This window comes from Aedes albopictus, chromosome 3, assembly GCF_035046485.1.
Source record: "Aedes albopictus strain Foshan chromosome 3, AalbF5, whole genome shotgun sequence".
NCBI lineage: Eukaryota > Metazoa > Arthropoda > Insecta > Diptera > Culicidae > Aedes > Aedes albopictus.
In genome coordinates this window covers 235136375-235164036 of record NC_085138.1, presented here as the reverse complement: position 1 = coordinate 235164036, position 27662 = coordinate 235136375, and the positions used below count along the sequence as shown (strand labels likewise).

General features: G+C 40.5%; 1 protein-coding gene across 2 annotated transcripts in view; it reads right to left on the bottom strand.

The window, feature by feature from the left end:
* The window catches only part of LOC115264566 (neuropeptide CCHamide-1 receptor-like), a 152404-nt gene that overhangs the window by 123233 nt on the left and 1509 nt on the right, over positions 1-27662 (bottom strand). The window lies entirely within an intron of this gene.

Genomic DNA, 27662 nt, shown 5'->3' with positions numbered 1-27662 from the left:
TTTATTTCTTCAAGACCATAACGTCCCATAACATGCTCATGGTCCGTGTTTTCGGAGCAGATCTTCGCGTTGAAGTCGTTTATGCGGATTCCTGATGTCGCATTTTGAAACTTTATTCACGACGGCATCCATTTCACTGTAGGGGTTCTTCTTGTCCTGAAGCTCGGAAGCATCGCTCGGAGCATAACTTCACATTGTCGTGAGGCTGCAATTTAGTTAACGGGATTATTAATTTTCCACGCTATAGCACAGAGTGATAACTTTTTCAAAAGTATTCCAGAATTTTAGTTCAAGGTATTAACGTTTTGATGAACAATGTGGAAAAGAGGGATATCTGTAGTACAGAACCCAGTAGCTGACCTTTTTCTCTATTATACTTCTTTTTTGTTCTTCATTCGTGGTCCTTTTTCCATCTCTCGAAAAGACTCGCAAATTTGCCCCATGCAGCATTTGGAATGTGTTTTGTGTAGAATTCCTAACTTTTGGTGTGCATGTTTATACCTATCTTTCCAGCTAAGTTTTTAATAATGTTTATTGAAAATACAGATAACAGCAAAACATATTATGTATCAATAAAACTAGGAAAAAGCTTAAATCTACGTAGCATTGGTCTTTATGCATTTGTATACGGAAAACAATAAGGGATTTTATTTAACAATGGAAACAATTTATGACTAAAATATCGCACTTTGAAAAACAAATGAATTATTATAAATTTGCCTTATAATACGTACTCCTAGTGTTAACAAATATTCATAAACCTTTGGAAATATTTCTCAAATGATCTATTGTTTGCCCATCTTATTTCCCTAATACTTTTCAGGAAGCAGTACAAGCTTTTAGTTTGAGAAAAGTTTATCGACCTACCTATACTGTGCACCACAAGCCAAAGAGCAGATTTTTTCCCTGTGATCATTTCCTATGCTTTCCCATGCTAAAATATCGTCAAACAACTTGAAATGAATGTTTAAATAGTTATTTATTACTTCTTGTGTCCACTCGCGAATAGCCTCAGTTTTTATGCATTCTGTTAATCGAAGCAAATTATTAGTACCGTGAGGTCGCCATTCACCGCTCATTTAACGGCATTTTCGCAAAGTTTGGGACATTAAAAATCAACGTTTGCAAAAATAACACATCAATTTTCGTCAACAACTTAATAATTATGTTGTTATTATAGAAAAAATATAAAACGATCGTAAAATATTTATAAAACCGAAAAAATGAAAATTAAAATGTGTTATCTCTTGGCTCCTCATCTTGGCTCATGCATCCATTCACTGCTCATAAAGGATCCATTCACCGCTCACTGGATTATTTTTTCATGAAGCCACATAAACTATTCATTTATTAAAACAAAATAACTGTTATTTACCATAATATTGATGATTCATGAGGTTCAGTTCATCCTGTTTTGTCAAAATGGATTTTTTACGGGTCTTACTGTTTTATACCTGTTGGATATTTCACCCGCTGTTTGCCCTGAACAGTTCCCATGCTGCCCTGTAGCACAGTGAGGGAAATATTTTTTAAGAATATGGTTTTAGGAACACCCATATAAAAACTTGATGAAATGAAAGTTTTTTAACACTGCTTATACCAACAGGGGTTTTGTAACGTAAAGTACCGACAGGCAAAAAAAAACGTGGAACTAATTTTTTTGCACATCCATATCTCAGCAGTTAGTGAACCAAATTTCAATCTTTTTGCGTTAACGGAATCCTACACTATCCTAGAGAGGTGTAGTGAAAGCCGATTGGAATTTCATGCAGCTTCCGGTGAGAACCAGGCGAAAACATTAGTTCCACATTTTTAACTTCTTCCGGTTCCGTTTTGTTCCCGGATTGGTTGTGAGTACCATGTCTTTGTAGCGAGTTCTTTCGGAACCTTGACAAGATAGCAACATTCTGTCTTTGGCAAAGTTGTTCAGAACAACAACCACTTCCTGGTGATGGATTTCATAGTTCCGAATTTCCCCACCACGTGGCGCTAGTGTACATAGTGACTTCCGGTACGACTTTGGTGGGATATAGCACGAGATTGAAGCCAGATAGGAAGATGAGATCTTCGGCAAAGTTGTTCAAGACTACGAGTACTTCCAGGTCATGAAGAGCATAGTTCGGAATTTCACCACCATGTGGCGCTAGTGTACATATTGACTTCCGGTATGACTTTGGAGGGATATAGCACGAGATTGAAGCAAAATAGGAAGATGCGATCTTCGGCAAAGTTGTTCAGGACTACGAGTTCTTCCAGTTCATGAAGTGCATAGTTCGGAATTTCACCACCACGTGGCGCTAGTGTACATAGCTACTTCCGGTATGACTTTGGAGGGATATAACGCGAGATTGAAGCCAGATAGGAAGATGCGATCTTCGGCAAAGTTGTTCAGTACAACGAGTACTTCCAGATCATGAAGAACATAGTTCAAAATTTCACCACCACGTGGCGCTAGTGTACATAGTGACTTCCGGTACGACTTTGGTGAGATATATCACAAGATTGAAGCCAGATAGGAAGGTACCATCTTTGACAATGTTGTTCAGGACTACGAGTACTTCTAGGTCATGAAGAGTATAGTTCGGAATTTCACCACCACGTGGCGCTAGTATACATAGCTACTTCCGGTATGACTTTGGAAGGATATAGTACGAGATTGAAGCCAGATAGGAAGATGCGATCTTCGGCAAAGTTGTTCAAGGCTACGAGTGCTTCCAGGTCATGAAGAACATAGTTCAAAATTTCACCACCACGTGGCACTAGTGTACATAGTGACTTTCGGTACGACTTTGGTGAGATATAGCACGAGATTGAAGCCAGATAGAAAGATACGATCTTCGGCAAAGTTGTTCAAAACTACAAGTACTTCCAGGTAATGGAGAACATAGTTCGGAATTTCACCACCACGTGGCGCTGGTGTACAAAGCTACTTCCGGTATGATTTTGGTGGGATACAACACGAGAATGAAGCCAGATAGGAAGATGCGACCTTCGGCAAAGTTGTTCAGGACTACGAGTACTTCTTGGTCATGAAAAGCATAGTTCAAAATTTCACCACCACGTGGCGCTAGTGTAAATAGTGACTTTCGGTACGACTTTGGTGGGATATAGCACGAGATTGAAGCCAGATAGTGAGGTGCGATCTTCGGCAAAGTTGTTCAGGACTACGAGTACTTCCAGGTCATGAAGAGAATAGTTCGGAATTTTACATCCACGTGGCGCTAGTGTACATAGTGACTTCCGGTATGAATTTGAAGGGATATAGCACGAGATTGAAGCCAGATAGGAAGGTGCGATCTTCGGCAAAGTTGTTCAGGACTACGAGAACTAATAGGTATTGTGGCGCTAGTGTACATAGTTACTTCCGGTACGACTTTAGTGAGATAAATCTCAAGATTGAAGCCAGATAGGAAAATACGATCTTCGACAAAAATGTTCAGGACTACGAGTACTTCCAGGTCATTAAGAGCATAGTTCAAAATTTCACCACCACGTGGCGCTAGTGCACATAGGACTCCGAGTACTTCCAGGTCATGAAGAGCATAGTTCAGAATTTAACCACCACGTGGCGCTAGTGATAGTGCGATATATCACAAGATTAAAGCCAGATAGGAAGGTACGATCTTTGACAAAAATGTTCAGAATTACGATTACTTCCAGGTCATGAAGAGTATAGTTCAAAATTTCACCACCACGTTGCGCTAGTGTTCATAGCTACTTCCGGAACGACCTTGGTGGGATATAGCACGAGATTGAAGCCAGATAGGAAAATGCGATCATCGCCAAAATTGTTAAGGACTACGAGTACTTCCTGGTCATGAAGAGCATAGTTCAGAATTTCACCACAATGTGGCGGTAGTGTACATAGTTACTTCCGGTACGACTTTGGTGGGATACAGCACGAGATTTAAGCCAGACAGAGAGATACGATGTTCGGCAAAGTTGTTCAGAACTGTGAGTACGTCCAGGTCATGAAGAGCATAGTTCCGACTAGCACCACCACGTGGCGCTATATCATTAGAATGAAGCCAGATAGGAAGGTGTGATCTACGGAAATGTTGTTCATGACTACGAGTACTTCCAAGTCATGAAGAACATATTTTCGAATTCCACCACCACGTGATGCTTGTGTACATAATGACTTCCGATATGTCTTTAGTGAGATGTATCACAAGATTGAAGCCAGATAGAAAGGTACGAGTCTAGCTCCCCCGTTCAAGGATCAAGGATCAAGGATCATTTCAGGACCACTTGGAGAGTAATCCCTAAGAATATCTACAGAAATACTTTCCGCGAATGCCCAAGGCGTTTCTCCAAGAGATTCAGTTCTAGTAAAATTAAGGTTTTAGTATAATTATTGCAAAAGCTTTGATCTCATGGTAGATTTTTGTTTTCATGAAAAATGTAAACTTAAGAAAGATATTCGCATAATGATGATTTACACAAGTTTTAGCAAAGATATTCAAATAAATTTATTAATAATATTTATTATCCAGAATAATATATCAACCCCATGACCATTAGAGTGGGTCATCGTTAAGGCTGATACAAATTTTATTTTGACTTTTTGTCCCCCCCACCTTCAAAAATTTTTGGCTGGATTTTGCATTTTGAGGGGGCAGATAAAAAATATTTACCAAAATTTCGGGTCTTGCTCAAAATTCTTTAACAAATCCGATGAGTTTTTAATATTTTTCAAATTAAATGCTTTATTATTTTTATCCCCCCCCCCCCTCCCCCCCCGACCGGTCAAAGAGTGGTGGGACAAAAAGTGAAATAAATATTTGTAACGGCCTAATATGGAAAAATGAAAAATTCAATGGTATCCCATCAGATCAAAGTTTTTTTTTGATCCCATTTCAGGACCCAAATAAGTGTGCAAAATTTGGGCAGGATCGGTTATGTCTACGTTTTGCGCATCACGTTTGAAGTTTTAATGGGATTTTATATGGGAAAACACACTTTTTTTGCATTTCTCTCATAACAAGCTCAAATTTTTCTAAAACCGTGTAACCGATAAAGTGAAAACATAGCCTAGGGTGTCCTGAAAAACTTTGTCGAAGACCGCGAAGTGATTTGATGCTTATGAAAGAAGTTATAACGTTGGCATTGATTGGCGAAACAGCATGATTTTGTTGCTATTGTTATTCCTTTACATGTTAAAACATAAACACATGCATGCGGTTCGTTGGTTATAACTATTTTCACAACCATCGGATCGCTTTGCGGTCTTCAACAAAGTTTTTCAGAACATCCTAGGCTATCATTTTACAGTATCGGTTAAAAAGTTTCAAACAAACTTTTTCAACTTATGACAAAAATGCAAAAAAGTATGTTTTCCCATACAAAACCCCATACAAATTTCAATTGCAATGCGCAAAGTTTAGACGCAACCGATCATGCTCAAATTTTACACCCGAAACGTAACCAAAAAAGCTTTGATCTGAGAAAACGGTTCCTATGACCCACACTAATGACCATCCACAAATAAAGGGGGACATGCGATCAACTGCGCCATAAATGCTGCATAAATTTCTGAAGGAATCTTTCGAGGACTTCGCGAACGAACTCTAGGAAAAAAATACGTAGTAATCCCTGCAAAACATATTCCGAAAGCATCACTAAAAAACTTTCCTAAATTCGAGAGTATCATAATGAATCTCTGAAAGAATCACTAAAAATTATCGTAAGTGAATCGCAGAAAGAAGTTCCGGAGTGATTTGAAATGAAATCGCTGAAGTTTTCAAGCTCCGGAGGAATTTCTGAAGAAATTCTTGGGGAAAGAAAGCGTTAGAAGATGGATTCATGAAGGAAAATACAAACGGGCATCTAGAGGAACTCCAGAATCCCTGTGAAAAAATCCCTGTAGAAAATATAAAGGTATGCTTGGGTGAATTTAAGAAGATATCACTAGAAAATCTCCTGAATTCCTGGAAAGATTTGCAAAACAATACTCAAGGATCCCAAATGGAATCACCCAGATGATTTGCCGAAAGAAATCTTGGAAATAACCCAGGAAGGTCCGCTAAAGGAATTTCCAAAAAATCACTAGAGGAATCCCGATAGAATTCCTGGAAGAATTTGGCAAAGAAGTCGTAGGAGAACGGATATTCGAAGGAATCTTGGGAGGCATTTCCGAAGCAATCTCTAAAAAATCCCAAAGAATTCTTGGTGAAATTTCGAAGAATTTTTCGAATAGCTGGAAAATCTTTGTATGAATTATTTAACTATTTCTTGAAGAATTCCTGGAAGAATATTTCAAAAAATTCCAGAAGCAATTCCTTTACTGGAAGAAATTCAGCTGGAATCTCAGGAGGGATACCTGAAGGGTGTCCGTGAGGAATTTTAGTAATAATGACTGCATAAATTCAATTGGGCATTCCACGAATGAATATTCACAGGAATCCTTGGAGAAGGAATTTCTTGAACAATATTTTGAGGAATTCCTGGAGGAATACTTTGAAAAATATCTGGAGGAATTTCTGGAGACATAATGAATAGGTGAGTTTAGTCCAGAAGAATCACTGGAGAAATGCTTGAATAAAATTCTAAAGAAATTCCAGTAGAAATTCTCGAATACATCATTGAAAGAAAGATCCCAGGACAAACCCTGAGGGAATTCTTTGTCGGAATTTCCTTGAGGAATTCACATACAAATAGCTAGATAAATTGTCAGAACAATCCTTCGAGTGAGTCAGAGAAGTCCCAATCTGGCCTAAATTTCTCTTGCATAGCTCTTAAAAATCGTTTTTTGTATACTATCAAATGCAATTTTGTATGCTATCAAATGGTGAAATTACAAACTCGGTAGTGCTCGTAGTCCTGAACAATTTTGCCTTCCTATCAGACTTGAAGATCGTGCAATACCGCATCAAATTCGTACCGGAGATTATTATGTACACTAGCGCCACGTGGTGGTGACGTTCGGAACTGGAAGTACTTGTAGTCCTGAACAACTTTGCCGAAGATCGTACTTTCCTGTCGGGCTTCAATCTCGTACTTTATCCCTCCAAAGTCGTACCGGAAGTAACTATGTACACTAGCGTCCGTGGTGGTGAAATTTGGAACTATGCTCTTCATGACCTGGAAGTATTCGTAATCCTGAACAACTTTGCCGAAGATCGCATCTTCCTCTCTGGCTTCAATCTCGTGTTGTATCCCACCAAAAACATACCGGAAGTCACTATGTACACTAGGGCCACGTGGTGGTGAAATTCTGAACTATGCTCTTCATCATCTGGAAGTACTCGTAGTCCTGAACAGCTTGGCCGAAGATCACATCCTCCTATCTGGCTTTAATCTCGTGCTATATCCCACCAAGGTCGTTCTGGAAGTCACTATGTACTCTAGCGCCACGTGGTGGTGAAATTTTAAACTATGCTCTTCATGACCTGGAAGAACTCGTGGTCCTGAACATCTTTGCCGAAGATCGCATCTTCCTATCTGGCTTCAATCTCGTGCTTTATCTCACCAAGATCGTACCGGAAGTACGTATGTACACTAGCGCCACGTGGTGGTGAAATTTGGAACTATGCTCTTAATGACCTGGAAGTATTCGTAATCCTGAACAACTTTGCCGAAGATTGCATCTTCCTATCTGGCTTCAATCTCGTGCTATATCCCTCCAAAGTCATACCGGAAGTAGCTATGTACACTAGCGCCACATGGTGGTGAAATTCCGAACTATGCTCTTCATGACCTGGAAGTACTCGTAGTCTTGAACAACTTTGCCGAAGATCTCATCTTCCTATCTGGCTTCAATCTCGTGCTATATCCCACCAAAGTCGTACCGGAAGTCACTATGTACACTAGCGCCACGTGGTGGGGAAATTCGGAACTATGAAATCCATCACCAGGAAGTGGTTGTTGTTCTGAACAACTTTGCCAAAGACAGAATGTTGCTATCTTGTCAAGGTTCCGAAAGAACTCGCTACAAAGACATGGTACTCACAACCAATCCGGGAACAAAACGGAACCGGAAGAAGTTAAAAATGTGGAACTAATGTTTTCGCCTGGTTCTCACCGGAAGCTGCATGAAATTCCAATCGGCTTTCACTACACCTCTCTAGGATAGTGTAGGATTCCGTTAACGCAAAAAGATTGAAATTTGGTTCACTAACTGCTGAGATATGGATGTGCAAAAAAACAGTTCCACGTTTTTTTGCCTGTCGGTACTTAGCGTGTTAATGTGGCAGCATGTTTCATTCACTTTTGTTACGATACTTCACTAACACTTGATCATTTTTATATGATTGACCCAAAATGAGGGGTGAATGGCGACCTCACGGTAGTTTTTCCACAATATTCACAAAGTGAGTCCTGCAGTCTACCAACTTTTCCTTAGTTGATATAGCATCAACAAAAACAAATTGGACCGTCTTCGACGCACAGAAAATTATTACTCAAATTTTTCCACAATGTTACCCAATCAACTTAAGGGTGATCTTGTTTAGCTTTCACAGTGATATTCAAGGAGTTAATGAAGTGTCTATACATGATTTTTGTTGATTCACAGTTCGGTGTTCCTTTGACGACATTTCCGGTTTACAATTATTCTTAATCGTTTCGAGTGAATTGTCCACTATTTCCATATCCTAGCAAGTACTCTTCCTCACCATTGTCATCCTGTATTACATTCCTAACGAACAAAGCCACCACTTTCGTAATCAAGGTATAGCTGCTCTCTGGAGACTCTAAAAATACTACCACGCCACAGAAACGTGAATTAGTATATAATTGACTGAGTTTTGGCGGAAAGTACTCAAATCAGGAGCCCCAGCCCAAACGGCCCCGAACCCTACTCAACATTGTAGTATTTTGCCCAACAATCAATCATATCCATTTTCCCTGCATCGCAATGACGCAAATTGAAAACGTTCATAGAAATCCGAGCTCACCTTTCAATTAAATAAATAAAGCTACCTCTGCATCTGGCCGCAAAACTATCGCTTAGCGCGGGGATCTCGTGTCATCAATTATCGCATCAACCACACTCACTATGTAACGCTGCTGCTGCGTCTGGATCGTACTTCCAACGATTTGGTTTTCCTAACTTTTGTTTTATCGCAGCAAATTTATTTTTCACACTTCAACGCCAACCGAACGTAGGTACCTATAACCAACACGGTTGGCTATTTTGGTTTGATTTATCACACGTCGTTGGTTTTATTCCTGGTCCCGCCGCCGCCGGCCGGCCGCTGGAAATGAGATATCTACTGATCGTTAACCGCACACGTATATGTAGCTCCAAACACAAGTTTACCAACGTGTAATACTATTTTTTATAATTCAATCAGAATGTTTATCGCACCGATTTGTTTGGCCGGCAGCAAAACACAAATTTTATTACACTAATTGTTGACTCGGACTTCGGGCCCGGCCGGTGCGGTAGAATGGCGCTATAGGTTCGAGAGTTCGGTTGGCCCCCCGACGCGGAAACAGATTGCTTGGCTTTTTCCGTTTTTTTCTTCTTTTTATCGTAGGTCGGGGGTTGGTCAGGGGCGAATCTGTGGAAGGGGTTGTATTTCTCAGTACACTAAGATTCAGGTAATCTTTCGGAATATTTTTCTAGTTTAAATTTTGGTAGCATTTCAGAACTTCCGCAATGGAGAATCATTTGAATTCTTTACAATTCTGAATTTAGCTTCTAATAAGGCCAAAACTTCCGCAAAATTTCTGCAACGTTTTCAAACGAAATCAATCATCTGAGAAATTTGACTAAAACAGGTTTATGGGCTGAAATTTTTAACCTTGTAGTTTTATCTGAAAGTTTGCCGAATAATATTGGGGTCGCAAACGTATACCAAAGTCGTGAGCGAGCTGTGAAGGCAACTCACCACGCGGTGAATGTAAATTACATTCACGCTGTGAAAAGTTGCCTTCACAGCTCGCTCACGACTTTGGTTTGCGTGTGCGACCCCAATGTTATTCGGCAAACTTTCAGATAAAACTACAAGGTTAAATTCATCCATACATTGTTTTTCGATAGCATGCTTCTGAACTGAGATAATAGCAAATGAATGTAAATCTTTGCAAATGAATGGTCGCAACCTTGGCTGAAAAGTTAACTTTCCTAGGATTTCGTAAGATCTCTTTAGTAAGTGCCAACTCTTAGAATAAACATATTCATTGGCTTGTTCACAAATTTGGATACGACAAAAGTATATTCTCGTTTCAGTTATTTTACTAAGCCCTATATTGGTCTCATATCAATTGTGGGAAGAGTATGCGGTATACCGCATGATTTCGACAATTACACCTCAAATGAAATTCCACAGAATTTTATAATTTGCTTTTGTTTTATCTAATCTAAAAATTTCGCCTTAAAAATAGACTTTTACAAAACTTAACGAAATGATGAATAAGCTTCAGCGACAAATCTATAGTGCAGTTGTTCATTATTTAATGTTGCTGATCTTAAGTTACTTTAAAGTGTTACAAAAATATCTGTTTCTTAGACCTTCCATCCCTATGCAAGGTGTTGCTCAATAGCTACAGGGGATAGACAAAATGATCGGGACAGGCAAAATTTTCACTTTTCAAAAAATGTTCAATTACCTGTAACTTTTCGAAAAGTGCATCAAATATTTTCAAAATTTTACTGTAAGTTCCTCAACTACTTAGTTGTGTATCAGTGGACAAAATTTGGAAAAGATCGGACAATTCTTCACGAAGTTAAAAAAAAATTTGAAAAAGGTAAAATTATCCGATAGCCAACTTTGAGCTGTTATATCTCCGGATTCAATGAACCGAATGCAATGAAATTTTGTCCATTTATGACTTATATAATGAGCTATGAAAAACCATTGACTCAACTTAATATTCTTAATACGGAAGAGAGTTATAACGATTAGATTATTTTTCTAAAAAAACACCAAATTATCCAAAACATCAACATCTTTTCAAAATTCATGATGCAAATTATAGTTCATTTAGTTTCCCTCTAATTGACTTATATATAAATGCGTTTTGAAGGAAAGTAACAACATAGCCGCCAATAAATTGAAAAAGTAATGGGATGCATATTAAAAATAGACCAATTTACTAAAAAATCGTGAAAAAAATTAAATCGCTATAACTTTTTCGCTTGTTTAAAATTTCAAGTTTAGTTAAATGTTTTCCAGAGTTCATTATATAAGTCATGAATGGTCAAAATTTCATTGCAATCGGTTTATTGAATCCGGAGATATAACAGCTCAAAGTTGGCTATGGGATAATTTTATCTTTTTCAAAAATCTTTATAACTTCGTGAAGAATTGTCCGATCTTTTCCAAATTTTGTCCACTGATACACAACTAGTTGAAGAACTTACAGTAAAAATTTGAGAATATTTGATGCACTTTCCGAAAAGTTACAGCTAGTTGAACATTTTTTGGAAAGTGAAAATTTTGCCTGTCCCGATCATTTTGTCTATCCCCTGTATACTTCTAACGCATAAGAGATACTGATGGAATTAATCAATTTCAGGTACTTACCTTACCGGTCAGGCTAAGGCCGGGGTGGCCTCTGCTGTACATAGCAGCCGCCTCCATTCCACTCGGTCCGTGGCTGTTTGCCTCCAGTTCCGCACTCTGCGTAGGGTCCGCAGATCGTCCTCCACTTGGTCGACCCACCTAGCTCGCTGCGCTCCACGTCTTCTTGTACCGGTCGGATGACTCTCGAGAACCATTTTAGTCGGGTTGTTATCCGACATCCTGATGACGTGACCCGCCCACCGTAGCCTCCCGATTTTCGCGGTATGGACGATGGTTGGTTCTCTCAGCAGCTGATGCAGCTCGTGGTTCATTCGCCTTCTCCAAGTCCCGTCTTCCATCTGCAATCCGCCGTAGATGGTACGCAACACCTTCCGTTCGAAAACTCCAAGGGTGCGTTGGTCCTCTGCACGTAGGGTCCATGTTTCGTGCCCATAGAGGACGACCGGTCTAATCAGCGTTTTGTAGATGCTTAACTTCGTGTTACGGCGAACTTTATTCGATCGTAGAGTTCTGCGGAGTCCAAAGTAGGCACGATTTCCTGCCACAATGCGCCTCTGAATTTCTCTGCTGGTGTCGTTGTCGTCGGTCACCAGTGAGCCCAAGTACACGAATTCTTCAACCGCCTCGATTTCATCACCGTCGATATGAATTCGGGGTGGTGGGCGCGGTGATTCCTCCCTTGAGCCCTTTGCCATCATGTACTTTGTCTTCGACACATTAATGACTAATCCGATTCGCCTGGCTTCACCCTTTAGTCGGATGTACGTTTCCGCCATCGTCTCAAATTTACGAGCAATAATATCAATATCATCGGCAAAACCAAGCAGCTGAACGGACTTCGTGAAAATCGTACCACTCGTGTTTATCCCCGCTCTTCTTATTACACCCTCCAAAGCAATGTTGAACAGCAAGCACGAAAGACCATCACCTTGCCGTAACCCTCTGCGAGATTCGAAGGGACTCGAGAGTATCCCTGATACTCGAACTACGCACATCACTCGATCCATCGTCACCTTGATCAACCGTATCAGTTTATCCGGGAATCCGTATTTGTGCATAATCTGCCATAGCTGCTCTCGATCGATTGTATCATACGCCGATTTGAAATCGATGAACAAGTGATGTGTGGGCACGTTGTATTCGCGGCATTTCTGCAACACCTGGCGGATGGCGAACATCTGGTCCGTTGTAGCGCGTTCACCCATAAATCCAGCCTGATATTGCCCCACGAACTCTCTTGCAATCGGTGACAGACGGCGGCATAAAATTTGAGAGAGTATCTTGTAGGCAGCGCTCAGTAATGTGATCGCGCGGTAGTTCCCGCAATCCAACTTGTCGCCCTTTTTGTAGATGGGACACACGATACCTGCCATCCATTCCTCCGGTAATACTTCCTCCTCCCAAATCTTGGTAATGACCCAGTGTAGTGCTCTCACCAGTGCTTCTCCACCGTATTTTAGAAGCTCGCTTGGTAGTTGATCTGCTCCAGCGGCTTTGTTGTTTTTCAACTGGCCAACCTCCTCCTCAATCTCTTGAAGGTCAGGGGCCGGAAGTCTTTCGTCCTGTGCACATACTCCTAGATCTGTTACCACGCCACCTTCGGTACTTGCAACGTCGCCATTGAGGTGCTCATCGTAATGCTACCGCCACCTCTCGACCACCTCACGCTCGCTCGTGAGAATATTCCCGTGATTATCTCGGCACATGTCGGCTTGTGGCACAAAGCCTCTGCGCGAGCGGTTCAGCTTCTAGTAGAACTTCCGTGTGTCCTTAGCGCGGTACAGCTCTTCCATCGCTTCGCGATCTCGTTCTTCCTGCTGGCGCTTCTTCATCCGGAAGACTGAGTTCTGCCTGTTCCGCGCCTGTTTGTAACGTGCCTCATTCGCTCTCGTACGGTGTTGCAGCATTCTCGCCCATGCTGCATTCTTCTCGTTTTTCAACTGTTCACATTCGCCGTCGTACCAGTCGTTTCTGTGATTCGGAGTCGCGAAGCCTAGTGCTGTAGCCGAGGTACCACCTATGGCGGATCGGATGTCCCTCCAGCCATCTTCAAGTGTAGCTGCGCCAAGCTGCTCTTCCGTTGGTAGGGCCACTGCTAACTGCTGCGCGTAGTCTTGAGCCACTTCTACGTTACGAAGTTGCTCGATGTTGAGCCGCGGCGTTCGACTTCGACGCGTGGTGATAACTGTCGAAAGTTTTGAGCGCATGCATACAGCGACTAAGTAGTGATCCGAATCTATATTCGCACTGCGGTATGTGCGGACGTTGGTTATATCTGAGAAGAATTTACCGTCGATTAGAACGTGGTCGATTTGGTTTTCTGTTTGATGGTCGGGTGATCTCCAGGTGGCTTTGTGGATATCTTTGCGGGGGAAGAAGGTGCTTCGGACTACCATACCATGGGAGGCTGCAAAGTTTACGCATCGCTGGCCGTTATCATTCGATACGGCGTGCAGGCTGTTTCGCCCGATTACCGGTCTGTACATTTCCTCCCTTCCTACCTGCGCGTTCATGTCGCCGACAACGATTTTCACGTCACGCGGCGAGCAAACATCGTATGTTTGCTCTAACTGCGCGTAGAACGCTTCTTTCTCGTCATCAGGTCTCCCTTCGTGTGGGCAGTGGACGTTGATGATGCTGTAGTTGAAGAAACGGCCCTTAACTCTCAACATGCACATCCTTGCATTGATCGGCTGCCACCCGATCACACGTTGTCGCATCTTGCCCAACACTATAAATCCTGTTCCCAGTTCATTGGTGGTGCCACAGCTTTGGTAGAAGGTAGCTGCTCGATGCCCGCTTTTCCACACTTTCTGTCCAGTCCAACAAAGTTCCTGCAACGCCACGATGTCGAAGTTGCGGGGATGTAGTTCGTCGTAGATTATCCTGTCACATCCTGCGAAACCTAGTGACTTGCAATTCCATGTTCCAAGTTTCCAATCGTAGTCCTTATTTCGTCGCGTGGGTCTTTGCCGATTGTATCGAGTCGTATTTTCTCCTATGTTATTCGAAATGGGGATTTTTACGGGTGGCTTATTGGGCCTACGCCAACACTCCTGTCTCGCCGGAGGGCCATCGTGCCAGTTCTGTTTAACGTCCCAACCAACACTGGGACGACCACGCTGATGGGGCTACCACCTTGGATCTAGCTGGGCGTGGTGCAGCGTTTCTTATGTCGTTTTCGTTTTTGATTCAGTTCCAACCTGGGTTGGAACTGGATCACATCACAGTTTCAACCCCAACCCGACTTCGGTTTCGCTTGTACTAAAGTTTGTTTGACGTTGTTTGTTTACACATTTTCCGCCGATCCAGTTCCAACCCAGGTTCAAAAACGAATTCGACATTAGTCAGCCGCTGGATGCCAGAACAGACGCTGTTTGAGCCGCACCTCCTTGGTGAACAGACACTCGGATCGTACCTCCTCAATCTAGCTGAAGTCAGAAGGACAACAGTGCCCAGGCTGCACAACCAGCTAAGCACACAACTCTTAGCTGGCGGTCTTTGTCATCGCTTGACCCGTGGAAGCATGAGGTAGGAACTTGTGAGGACCAGAGCTATATTGGATGCTCTCCTTATCGACTCACCGTTTTGCAGCCAATTTCAGGTGCAGTTTTGTAATTCTCGGGCACTTTTCAAACACGGCTCCTGCCTTCATACCAGATTCCCGACAAAAAATTGCAGCAGAAGTGTTAGGATATATCTATATATATAAAAATGAGTTTGAAATTCCTTTCAGGCAACAAAACTCGGGAACGGCTGAACGGATCAGGATGACTCTTGCTTGGTTTGATATGTATTCATGGAGGCTGTGTTTACATGTAAAAAAATAGGAAAATGAACTAAAAATAGACAAAATGCTGATTTTTTATGACCTGGGAAGGAAATCAGCACGACCGAATTGAAACCAATCTAGAGTGCGGTACTATTTTGAGCTCAACAGTTGTCAAACCACCACAAGACGGCAAGACAAAGTTTGCCGGGACAGCTAGTATAAGATAAAATAGAGGGAAGAAGATTTAATATTTAATGTCTAAACATACTTCGTTTCGCAACTCTTCAATCACGTGCATCAACGTTGCAACGCGTTTTGAAACAAAAATCAAGATGGTCACGAAACTCAAGACTAAGAAAACATCAAAGCACTCTCATCTCTGAGAAATATTTTTGCGAATCATACAAACAAAAAGGGGGAAAATATAAGTTTTTCGACTCTGGAAGCATTATTTCTACAAAATTTATATGAATTTCAGAAATAATACTATGAGCGGACTTCTAAAACACGATTTAAATTTCTGGTTGACAAAATCTTTAATATTAGACAACGACGGGGTTGATCTTTGTAGTGGTATTATTTGAAGCATTGCAGTCGAAACACATGAAAAATGTATTCCAACAGCTATTGAATGAAGAATTTGCTCAAGCACTTCTAGAAATAATATTGACAGGAAACTCTAATTAAAATACCAGTGTTTTTTCAAGATTGTTTTACGAAACAGATGTGAAAATGTCATATAAAGTAAGATAAAATGTCGAACACAACTCTGCCTTGGGCTCAGCAAACTTTCACAATAAATTTAGTTAAAAATAACGTTCGTTAGTTGCATTTCATCATCGTATTTTCCAACAACTCCCTGGCTAACGTCTGGTGATTTTTATATACCTCCATGAATTTTCACGGGTATTCAGAGTATTCACCAGCAATTTGAATTTCTTGGGAAATTTGTTTAAAATTTAACAAACATGAAACCTCTTATGGCCCTGAGAGCTACTGTGACCTCTTGTGGGGGGTCCAGAGTAGATGGCCGTGCCGGCGGGTCACAGGTTGCGAGTTTTCCGCTCGTAGTTGCAATCGTTGGCTGGCCTTGATGCACTGTTCCGGTTTCGATCAAGGGTGGAGAGGGGTGTTGGGGGTCTCCAGTTAGCCTAGTGGTTAGGGCTTTGGATCGCCAATCCGGAGACGGCGGGTTCGATTCCCGTTCAGGTCGGGAAAATTTTCTCGACTCCCTGGGCATAGCGTATCATTGTGCTTGCCTCACAATATACTAATTCATGCAATGGCTGGCAAAGAAAGCCATCCAATTAATAACTGTGGAAGTGCTCAAAGAGCACTAAGTTGGAGAGAGGCAGGGCAAGTTCCAGTGGGAACGTAGAGCCATACAGAAGAAGAAGAAGAAGGGGTGTTGCTAGCAGGTTTAAAAATACGGTAAACTACATATGATGGAATTGGTATGGACCATCATCGCGGAATCCACAGATGAACGCTCCCGTTGTTCTGAGGACCACACGTAATACCATATATAGATGGAAAGATCCTCCATCTCAAGTTCACCTCTGAGGAATTGCTGGCAGACCGCTACCCATAAGGGTGGAGGGGTGTATGAGGTTGTGAGATTCACCAGTAAGGACTGTATCGGCCCGTGTAGCTGCCGGCTTAGAATAGCACTACGGACCACCTGTTCCGGGGGTAAAAGTCCACCAAACAGGTAACCCCAATCCAAGGTGTCAGGCGACCCGTGCTGAGGGATGAATGGTTGAGGGGGTTTAAAAGATGCTCGATCTTTAACGGAGCCCGTAGCATGGGTAGATCGCCTTTTTGGGTTGCGTTGCGGTCAGTGCCGGATTTAGGCCTCGGGGGGCCCGGAGCAAACCTAATAAAGTGGGCCCCCGGAATCATAATTCCGAAAAACCCAGGTTAATCCACCTAGTGGTGATAGTGCCTTTCTCGTCGAATATGTACTCAACATTTTTTTCCGGCCATAAGCCGAAGTGTTCCTGAATCCTGAGAATACTCTAGAACGGAATAAATCTCATTTTCTTCTTTTGTCACAGTGCTCGTTGACTCGACCATTTTGGGATTCTAACAAGTCTGTCCTTAACTCATCGGTTTTAATAAAAAAACTTCTGAAAGACTCTAATTTCCCTTTAAAATTGATAAATCTATTGGTTTATTTATTTGTGCACTTCTTCAAGATGTTGAATTCCGACCAAAATTTCCAAGGGGGGACCCCTCTGGACTTAAGAGAAAATCAAAATTTGTGTCAGCCATATTCAGAAAAGCAAGAATTTTATCAAAGCCATAATTGAATTTGGAAACTTATTGATGGCTCATATTCCGATGCTATGTTAAACGTATAGGCCGAGCTGAAAAATATCAAATCTCTCAGTTGACTGCTTGACCACCTTCAATAGCACTGGATGCCGATCATTATCAAGACATTTCGGCAATTTTTTTTCTGCGCACTTTAGCCTATATTTTATTATCATTAGTTATAAGATTCATGTAAAATTGGACAAAAAAAAAGTGCAAGCAATCGAAATTTCCCCCATTAAAGCCCATTCAAATTTCACCCGTGTTACAGAGCGCGAGGACTCAACCAGTTGCATCAAAATTGTTCGCAGTAATTTTAGACGCAGAAGGGGATTGGTGCTATAAAATTTAAATTTTTCCATACAACGTTGATCCATCCTACTGTAAAATGACGCCTCAGGAATCTAAAATGATGTAATTTGACAAGATCGCTTAAATTATTATCAAGATTTTGTTCTTTTACACATATTAATCGCTTGCATCGATTTTGTTCACCTGCGTAATTTCAGCAATGGATCCAACCCTGATTCTGCAACACTGCCGGTAATCTTAAGTGTGGTCAGAGACTATTTTCTTGCTGCCCGTGTATCTGGTTAACGAACATTTTTGATGATTTGATGTTTCGCATGCATGATTTTGGTTTCGTTTTTTAATTGGTCACTTCCGACGGGACACCTGGAACTGCTTCCGGAACACAACCGGTTTAGATACGGTATGCAACTGTTTTCTTGCTTACCGTTCATCTGGTTATCGAAAAACCCCGCTCTTCCATGTGTCACATGCATGGGCATGGTTCACTTTTTTAATTGACCACTTCCGGCAGGACATCCGGAACCGGTTCCGCAATACTACTGGTTCAAACATGGTCTGAAACTATTTTCCTGCTTACCGTTCATCTGGTTATCGAAAAAGCCGCTCTTTGATGTGTCGCATGCCTGGGTTCACTTTTTTAATTAGCCACTTCTAGCAGGACATCCGGAACCGGTTCCGGAATACTACTGGTTCAAACATGGTCTGAAACTATTTTCCTGCTTACCGTTCATCTGGTTATCGAAAAAGCCGCTGTTTGATGCGTCGCATGCCTGGGTTTGGTTCACTTTTTTAATTGGCCACTTCCGGCAGGACATCCGGAACCGGTTCCGGAATACTACCGGTTCAAACATGGTCTGAAACTATTTTCCTGCTTACCATTCAACTGGTTATCGAAAAATCCGCCATTTGACGTGTCGCATGCATGGGTTATGTTCACTTTTTTATTTGACCACTTCCGGCGGGACACCCGGAACCGGTTCCGGAACACTACCGGTTCAGATATTATCAGAGACTATTTTCCTTCATCCCGTTCATCAGATAATCGAAAATGCCGTGGTTTGATTGGTCGCATGCATGGGTTTGTTGCATTTTCATATCTGGCCCCTTCCTTGGGTACCGGTCCGGAACACCTAAATGGCCATAACTCCGGAACGGCTGGACCGATCTGAACCATTTTCAATAGGAAACAATGGGACAATGTACCCCGTCGAATGAACCATCGGTCGTTAAAATCGGTTCATATTTACTATCTAAAAATGAGGTGACCTTTTTGTACACATACACACATACACACGCACACACATACATACACACAAACATACATACACACAGACATCATCTCAACTCGTCGAGCTGAGCCGATTGGTATATAATACTTGACCCCTCCGGGGGCTCTATCAAATTTTCGTTTTTGGAGTGAACATATAGCCTTTCGGTACACCTTGGTGTACGAGAAAGGCAAAAATGAACCATACAATTACGTTTTGCCTTTCTCGTACACTAAGTGTACTGGAAAGGCTATATGTTCACTCCAAAAATGACTTTTTGATAGAAGGCCCGGAGGGTCGAGTCACATATACCAATCGACTCAGCTCGACGAACTGAGGTGATGTCTGTGTGTGTGTATGTGTGTATGTGTGTATGTGTGTGTGTGCGTGTGTATGTGTGTATGTGTGTGTACAAAAAACTCACATCACTTTTTGGCAGTAAACCTCAACCGATTTTAATGACCAACGGTTCATTCGACGCGGCATCTGGTTCCATTGTTTCCTATTGAAAATGGTTCAGATCGGTCCAGCCGTTCCGGAGTTATGGCCATTGAGGTGTTCCGGATCGGTACCCCTGGGAGGGGCCAGACATGAAAATGCAACAAACCCATGCATGCGACATATCAAACAACGGCATTTTCGATCATCTGATGAACGGTTAGCAGAAAAATAGTCTCAGTTCATATCAGAATCGGTAGTGTTCCGGAACCGGTTCCGGATGTCCCGCCGGAAGTGGTCAAATATAAAAGAGAACCAAACCCATGCATGCGACACATCAAACAGCGGCGTTTTCGATAACCTGATGAATGGTTAGCAGGAAAACAGTATAACACCATATCTGAACCGGTAGTGTTCCGGAACCGGTTCTGGGGGTCCCGCCGGAAGTGGCCAAATATAAAATTGAACATAGCTCATTCATGCGACACATCAAACAGCGGCATTTTCGGTAACCTGATGAACGGTAAGGAGAAAAATAGTCTCAGACCATATCAGAACCGGTAGTGTTCCGGAACCGGTTCTGGAAGGCCCGCCGGAAATTGCCAAATATAAAATTGAACATAGCTCATTCATGTGCTGCATCAAACAGCGGCATTTTCGGTAACCTGATGAACGGTAAGCAGGAAAATAGTCTCAGACCATATCTGAACCGGTAGTGTTCCGGAACCGGTTCCGGGAGTCCCGGAGGAAGAGGCCAAATATAAAAGAGAACCAATCCCATGCATGCGACACATCAAACAGCCGCATTTTCGATAACCTGATGAGCGGTTAGCAGAAAAACAGTATCAGACCATATCTGAACCTGTAGTGTTCCGGAACCGGTTCCGGGGGTCCCGATGGGTGAATGCAAACTTTTTAAGGAGTGATAGAGGATCATAAATGATGAAAATGTACGCATATGGTTAAATCTCAACCGTTACGTAGTAATTGAACTTTACATGTTTTTGACTTTGCTTGCCTCAAACTGGCTTTTACTTGAAAATATTCAAATGTATCAGCTTTTCAACCCTCATTCGAAAGTTTATTAAATTTTCTATCAAAGAAGATTTTCCAATCTATTATTTTAGTTAACCCGGGAGCGGTCGCGTCGTGTACTGAGTACACGCACCATGAAAAATGAACGCTAGTGGTACACAGCGTGAGCGCGGCGTTGCTGCAGGTAGTCAAAGACGGTACTGCTCGAGGGTTAAATAAATTAGTTTTCTAAAGTAAATAAGATCGAAAGAATTGTTTTGTTTTTCTCGTACACCGAAGTGTACTGAAAGGCTTTATGTTTACTCCAAAAACCAATTTTCGATAGAAGGCTTGGAGGGTCGAGTCACATATACCAATCAACTCAGTTCGACGAATTGAGATGATGTCTGTATGTGTGTATTAGAGTGGGTCAACGTTGTTGTATGGAGAAAATTTAAATTTGATCGCATCAACCCGGAACAAATTTTTTTCAATCTGTATTAGCGTCCAACTTTGGAAGCGATTGGTTGCGTCCCCGTATTCCGCATTGCGATTGAAATTTGTATGGAATGTAGTATGGGAAAACGTACTTTTCTGCATTTTATTCATAATTTCTCGGATAATTTTTCAGTACGACGTATCAACATAGGGTTTGCGTGCATTATACGTCGTTTTGAAAAAGTATTCAAAAGTATCCGAGATTTGAATTATTTTGTCTTACACCATGTAACAAATGACGTTAAAATATAGCCTAGGATAAGCCGGAAAATTTTGCCGAAGACCACAAAGTGATTTCAACTCTCTCTTTCGCTAATAACTTGATCAAAACAAACAATATCATTATTCTTTTTGTTTCTAGAGAAAGATGTAGTCGTCGTCTTCGCATTTCAACCAAAAAATCTTTGGAAAACTTAATACACTTTCCGTAATAACACAAAGAGAGGATCGATGAAGAGAAATCGAAAATGCCAGTCAGGCCCTAATGAAGAATCAGTGTCGAAATTTCAATCGCAATGTGGAATACGGGGACGCAACCAATCGCTCCCAAATTTTCACAGCCGCACTCTGAGGGCATCCCGGGAAGGAGTTCCCAATACTCCTGCTCCCACCTGGCTGCGTATCTGCGGGGACGTGAGCACATTCGATGATTCCAAACCGGCCAATTGCCAGCCCCATATCACAACCCAATACAGACTCAAAATGATTTCTATTTAATGGAGTTTTAGGCTCTAAAACCATGCAATATGGGTATATCTGGTATTAGGACGAAGTCTGGAGTCCAAAAATGACGATTAAAATATACAAGATGGCGACCAAAATATCTAAGATGCCGTCTCAAAATTCAAGATGGCAACATAAACTTCAAGATGGCAGCTGTTTAATGAAGTTTTGGGCTCTAAAACTATTCAATTTGGGTGTATCTGGTATGAGGAAGAATTCTGGAGTCCAAAAATAGCGACCAGAATTTCCAAGCTGTCGGACTTCAATCCTAAACAGCGGCTCAAAAATCAAAAAGCAGATAAACGATATGATCTCTGATGCCATGAAATGGATTTCTGTTAAACGTATGAAAGTGCAATATTCATCAACATGTCACTTGAGTTGTGCTGAAATGTGTTTTCGAATGCACGAGAAAGGCGCCATCACCGCTAGGTGGATTAATTAGGTTTTTTTTTTTCTTATTATGTATTATTTTAGGCCTAATATTGAAACTTCTGATTTCTGAACTTCTCCAAAATTCGGACAAATAGAAAATTATCCGAACATTTAATTTGATATTTGGCTCAAATGTCAACTCAAAATGCTAGCGTAAATGACATCTTGTTCAGATAGTACATACCTATATTTCTAACTTTCATCGGAATTGAAAACATTTATGCGAGCTTAAGAACTTAGCGTTCAGTCAAAAATCTACTAAAACATGGAGCAACTTTATTTAAAATTGCACGAGATCGACGAGTATTTCAAGATTCAGATTATACAAAGATAAGTCTCTTGGGAGCAAATGTAGCCATAAATCTTAATATCTTCAGTAAAACCCAACATAAGTTTTGAGGATACTCGGTTTTCAAAACTAGCCTTACCTCCCAAACATCTCCAGAATTCATCATCTTCTCTTTCCCATGATAGCAACGAACTGATGCAAATACAGGGGATAGACAAAATGATCGGGACAGGCAAAAATTTTACTTTTCCAAAAATGTTCAATTTGCTGTAACTTTTTGAAAAGTGCATCAAATATTCTCAAATTTTTACTGTATGTTGATCAACTAGTTGTGTATCAGTGGACAAAATTTGGAAAAGTTCGGGCTATTCTGCACCAAGTTATAACCATTTTAGAAAAAAGGTAGAATTACCCAACAGCCAACTTTGAGCTGTTATATCTCCGGATTGAATGAACCGATTGCAATGAAATTTTGTCCATTTATGACTTATATAATGAGCTCCGAAAAACGTTTGACTCAACTTGAAATTATTAACAAGAGAAAAAGTTATAGCGATTTCATTAATTTTATGATTTTTTAGTATATTGGTCTATTTTTAATATGCCTCCCATTACTTTTTCAATGAATTGCTGCCTTTGTTGATAATTTATTCCAAAACATATCTGTACTCAAGTCATTTAGAGGGAATTTAAATGAACTATAATAGGCATCTTGAATTTTGAAACGATGTTGAAATTTAAGAAAATTTGATGTTGTATTAGAAAAATAATCAAATCGTTATAATTTTTTTCCGTGTTAAGAATTTTAAGTTAAGTCAAAAGTTTTTCAAAGTTTATTATATAAGTCATAAATGGTCAAAATTTCATTGCATTCGGTTCATTGAATCCGGAGATATAACAACTCAAAGTTGACTATCGGATAATTATACCTTTTTTCTAGAATTTATATAACTTCGTGCAAAATAGTCCGATCTTTTCCAAATTTAGTCCACTGATACACAACTAGTTGATCAGCTTACAGTGAAAATTTGGGAATATTTGATGCACTTTTCGAAAAGTTACAGCTAGTTGAATTTTTTTTGAGAAGGGGAAATTTTACCTGTCCCGATCATTTTGTCTATCCCCTGTAAGTATTAGGTATTTGTTTTCAGAATATATTCATAATCAACAGACGTATGTATAACACAGCGTTACAAAAATTAACTTTTAGTCTGTCTCCAGAGCAAACTTATGTGTCTCTGATAGATTTTGGGCCGCTGAGCCTGAATCGGGGCTCAGATTCGCTCTAGCACGTCACAATTTTGAGCTATATCTCAATTTATAGGGCTAAATATGCGATTTAAGGCTTTTTGACTGCAAGCCATTAAGCAAGGAAATATTTTTCAATCAAAAGGTAAATTGGTCAATTAACATCTAAATTAACGACTCATGCAAAATATTTCGTTTTACTAAATCTAATTTGATAGTTTAAAGCAATGTATGTTGGGTACGATATTTCCCATACAAGTCACCCTCCAAAAGTTGCATGCAAGTTTTCATACTAACATAAAATGCTTAAATTTATCAGATTTGATAAGGTAAAACGAAATATTTTGCATAAGTCGTTAATTTAGATGTTGATTGACCAATTTATCCTTTGAATGCTTAAAAATATATTTCCATGCTTAATGGCGTGCAGTCAAAAAAAGCCCAAAATCGCACGTTTGAAACGTTTGAAATTTATATTGATGTACAAAATACTCTTGAAGATACTCTTAAAAGCTTAATCTTTCATGCACTCTGCTCAGAGACACTTTTTGTAGCAACTTGAAGTCACGGAAAAGTGTTTCCACTCGATAAGAACATTCAAATACTGCACCAAAAATTATGAAACTTTTGATTTATTCTTAAGAGAAAATCCAGATAAATGGCCAAAAATGTGGGCTTCGTGGTCGTGCGGTTAGCGGCATCAGTCGCTCCAGTCGGGGAAAACTTTTCGTGAAACGGAAAATTCTCCATTGGGCCACTGGTTGTTTTGTGTGTTGTCCGTTGTCTCGTGTATGTAATGTTCAGTCTGTACAGCCTCCTGGCTGAAGACGGTGTAGTGTCTTTTTTTTCAATAGTTTAGATACCTTTAGGAACCCAATTATAAGTTCTTTTTTTTAGTGGGACACTGCTTCTCACCTTAGTGCTTTATGAGAACTTCCACAGTAACTGTGGAACTGTTACCGTCTTACCCCTCTGGTTCGACACGTTTTAATACGACACTTTTTAATTCGTACCCCGCATATACGACACATGTCGGTACTTGCCCCCTTTGCCCCCTCCCCTTAAATCCGGGCCTGGTTGCGGTGATAGATCTACCAAACCAAAATCTGGTGTCGTCCTATTTTTCAATGTGTTCTGGTAATTCAAGGAATTATAGTATTTAGTCCTTACTACTGGTGTTTTGGTGACTTCCAGTTTTTGAATAAAACTGAGTTTACCAACTTTATTTTGCATATAGTTAAAAACCTTACCATCTGATGCTAAACTCAATGCAAAGGAAATCAAATTGGGTTAAGGATCCATGTATGTACTAACTCTCCGAAGACTGGAAAGTGCTAGTACGCAAGGAACATACTAGAATCCTTTTACTGAACACATGTTCCATTATTGGAATGATATTGCTGCTAATGTTAAAAACCGGGTCCTAAACTTCCTACTGGGGAGAATTTGTCAGTAAAACAAGGGTGATGCTAGGTTTCCGATGCATGGCCAATATCAGTACTCTTGTTTTGTTTTCTAAGAAAACAAAACAAAAACTGTATCAAAATCGATACTTTATTGCCCCTCAATGGCAATTGAGTATGTGACATGCACTACACTATGGATACGGGTAATTTCTCAATAGATCTAACAACTGGTCGCAGTGACAAACCCGTACAGGAATAAAAAAAGGAGCGTGTCGCAAATAAACTATAAACGTTCACAATTGCCGCTGCCCTTGCAGCGAAATTCAAAACCACCATATCGACTGCACACGCCATTGACTGACTGCTATCCTCGTACCGAACATCATCCTGCTTCTGATCGATCGTTACCTCCGAAGATCATCTGGGACGAACTCAACAGGCACTAGGAGAGCCCTCGCTCACTCCACCAAAGACCACTCCATCGTCGTCGCTTCTGGCAACCCGCCGGTGCTCATCAAGTTGCAGCCTTCTATCGTCCCGGTCGGTTGATTGGAGAGAATGAGTAAAGGGCTCTCAGCCTGCCCTTGCAGGCAAGTAACATGGTGTTCCCGTATTATCCTGTCTCTGACGCTTGCCCAAGTTTTCAGCAAACTTCAGAAACCACCCTACTGTCTACACATTCCATCGAACTTGGTATCTTGTCGGTGTCCATCCAACAGCAGCTTTCTGCCATCCCGGTCGACTTGGTGATCCTGACAAGCAACCATCACCGTAAGCTGTTATTTACATTCGTAATTAGTGTATTGTAATGTATGTTAAAAACCGGCACTTCCTTCAAAGAGACAAAGTCTCACTGGAAGTGCCATTGAATTGTTATTATGTTGAAAAGAAGAGGAGGTTTTATGCCTTTTGGAGAAGAGGTTCAAAAGGAACTTCACTCCAAGGGGCTTTTCCCTGCTCCAAATAAAGAAAGAATTGATGATGATTAACCTGGGCTTGTTAGGGGAATATCTGTAAATAAAAGAAAATCGGGTTAAGTACGGTTCCTTTGAATTCCACTAAGAATTTGCATCCTTTGACAGATACGTATTTCGACCTCAACTGTAAGGTCGTCTTCAGTGTCTTGTACTTGACTCGAAAGAATTGCCTGAAAAATAATATGTTCAAAATAAACATAACCTTATTTTTATATAAATCTATATAAATCTCTTAAATAAAGAATAGCAGTTCTGATTTTCAAAACAATAATCATTTAACTTGGACCTTTATCTCAAAGATTGCACATATGTTTTGACGACAAATGCAAGCCATTCCTTTGTAAAATCCATTGAAATGAAGTGGAAGTTTAAAAGTTCTGGTATTTACGTCATGTGTAGTTCCAGAATTTCTTAATCCAAGTTGGAGTCCTTGGATGGGATGGTTGGAAAACATTTACACGACTAAATGTATTTTTTTGCAACTCGGCACTATAAATTCTTAATTTACACTTGCCGTTTTGGCATCGAAATGGCCTACTTTTTCGCACTGTGACAAACAATTGCATTATGATTCATAATTCAACTCTTTTCGGTTGCATTATGAACCAGAATGCAATTGTTTGATCAACAATCTGAGTTTCCGCCTTAGTTGCCACCGTTTTCACGGTCAAAGCTTGCAAAACTGTGACGGTTAAAACACAGCTTGCTTGATCCAAACTTCGGATCTAGTATTTTGGAACACGTAATGAATAATTTTAGTCATTGCAAAAAAATTTGTATGCAACTCGTCGTAAAACTCGATTTTCACAGTACTCTTGCTGCAGCACTATTCGTGCTGTAAAAACCATCATTTTGCAACTCGTTACATAAATAACTATTACATGATCTCATAAATGTGTGTGCATTGCCTTTATGTGCATTATTTTTTTACTGAATTTAACGTAGATTTTTTTTCTCTAAGTCTTGTAAAAATATTATCTGTGTACCTCCCACATGTGAAAACATTTTTTTTTATTTCTTAACAATCCTTCCGATGAATAACTGTATGTGAATACCGAGTCAAAACAATCGTTTTTTGCTTGCCGGACAAATCTAAAGCAATTGAATATAAAGTTTCTATACAAAACCACCAAAAATGCTACCTTGTAACCCGTAAGATATCCTTTAAAAATTTCTGCAAGAACTTTGATCGCAAAAAAATAGATTAATTTTGAAACAAACTTCAACACGAAGGGAGATTAGAAGTTTATACAATTATCTTCATCGGTTCAAATTGGTGTTGAATGATTTCAATAATAATATTTCAACATTGTTTGTCATAGACACTCCCTCCATAATCCTTTTTAGATGGCATCTAGAAAAAAAAAAATCCTGCTACACCAATAAATATCACTTTCTAATTCTACACTTCCAAATAGCATTTGTTTTATTTTCAATAAACTTCGAATACTAGTCCTTAAAAACATACACAGAAATAATATGTATGAAACCA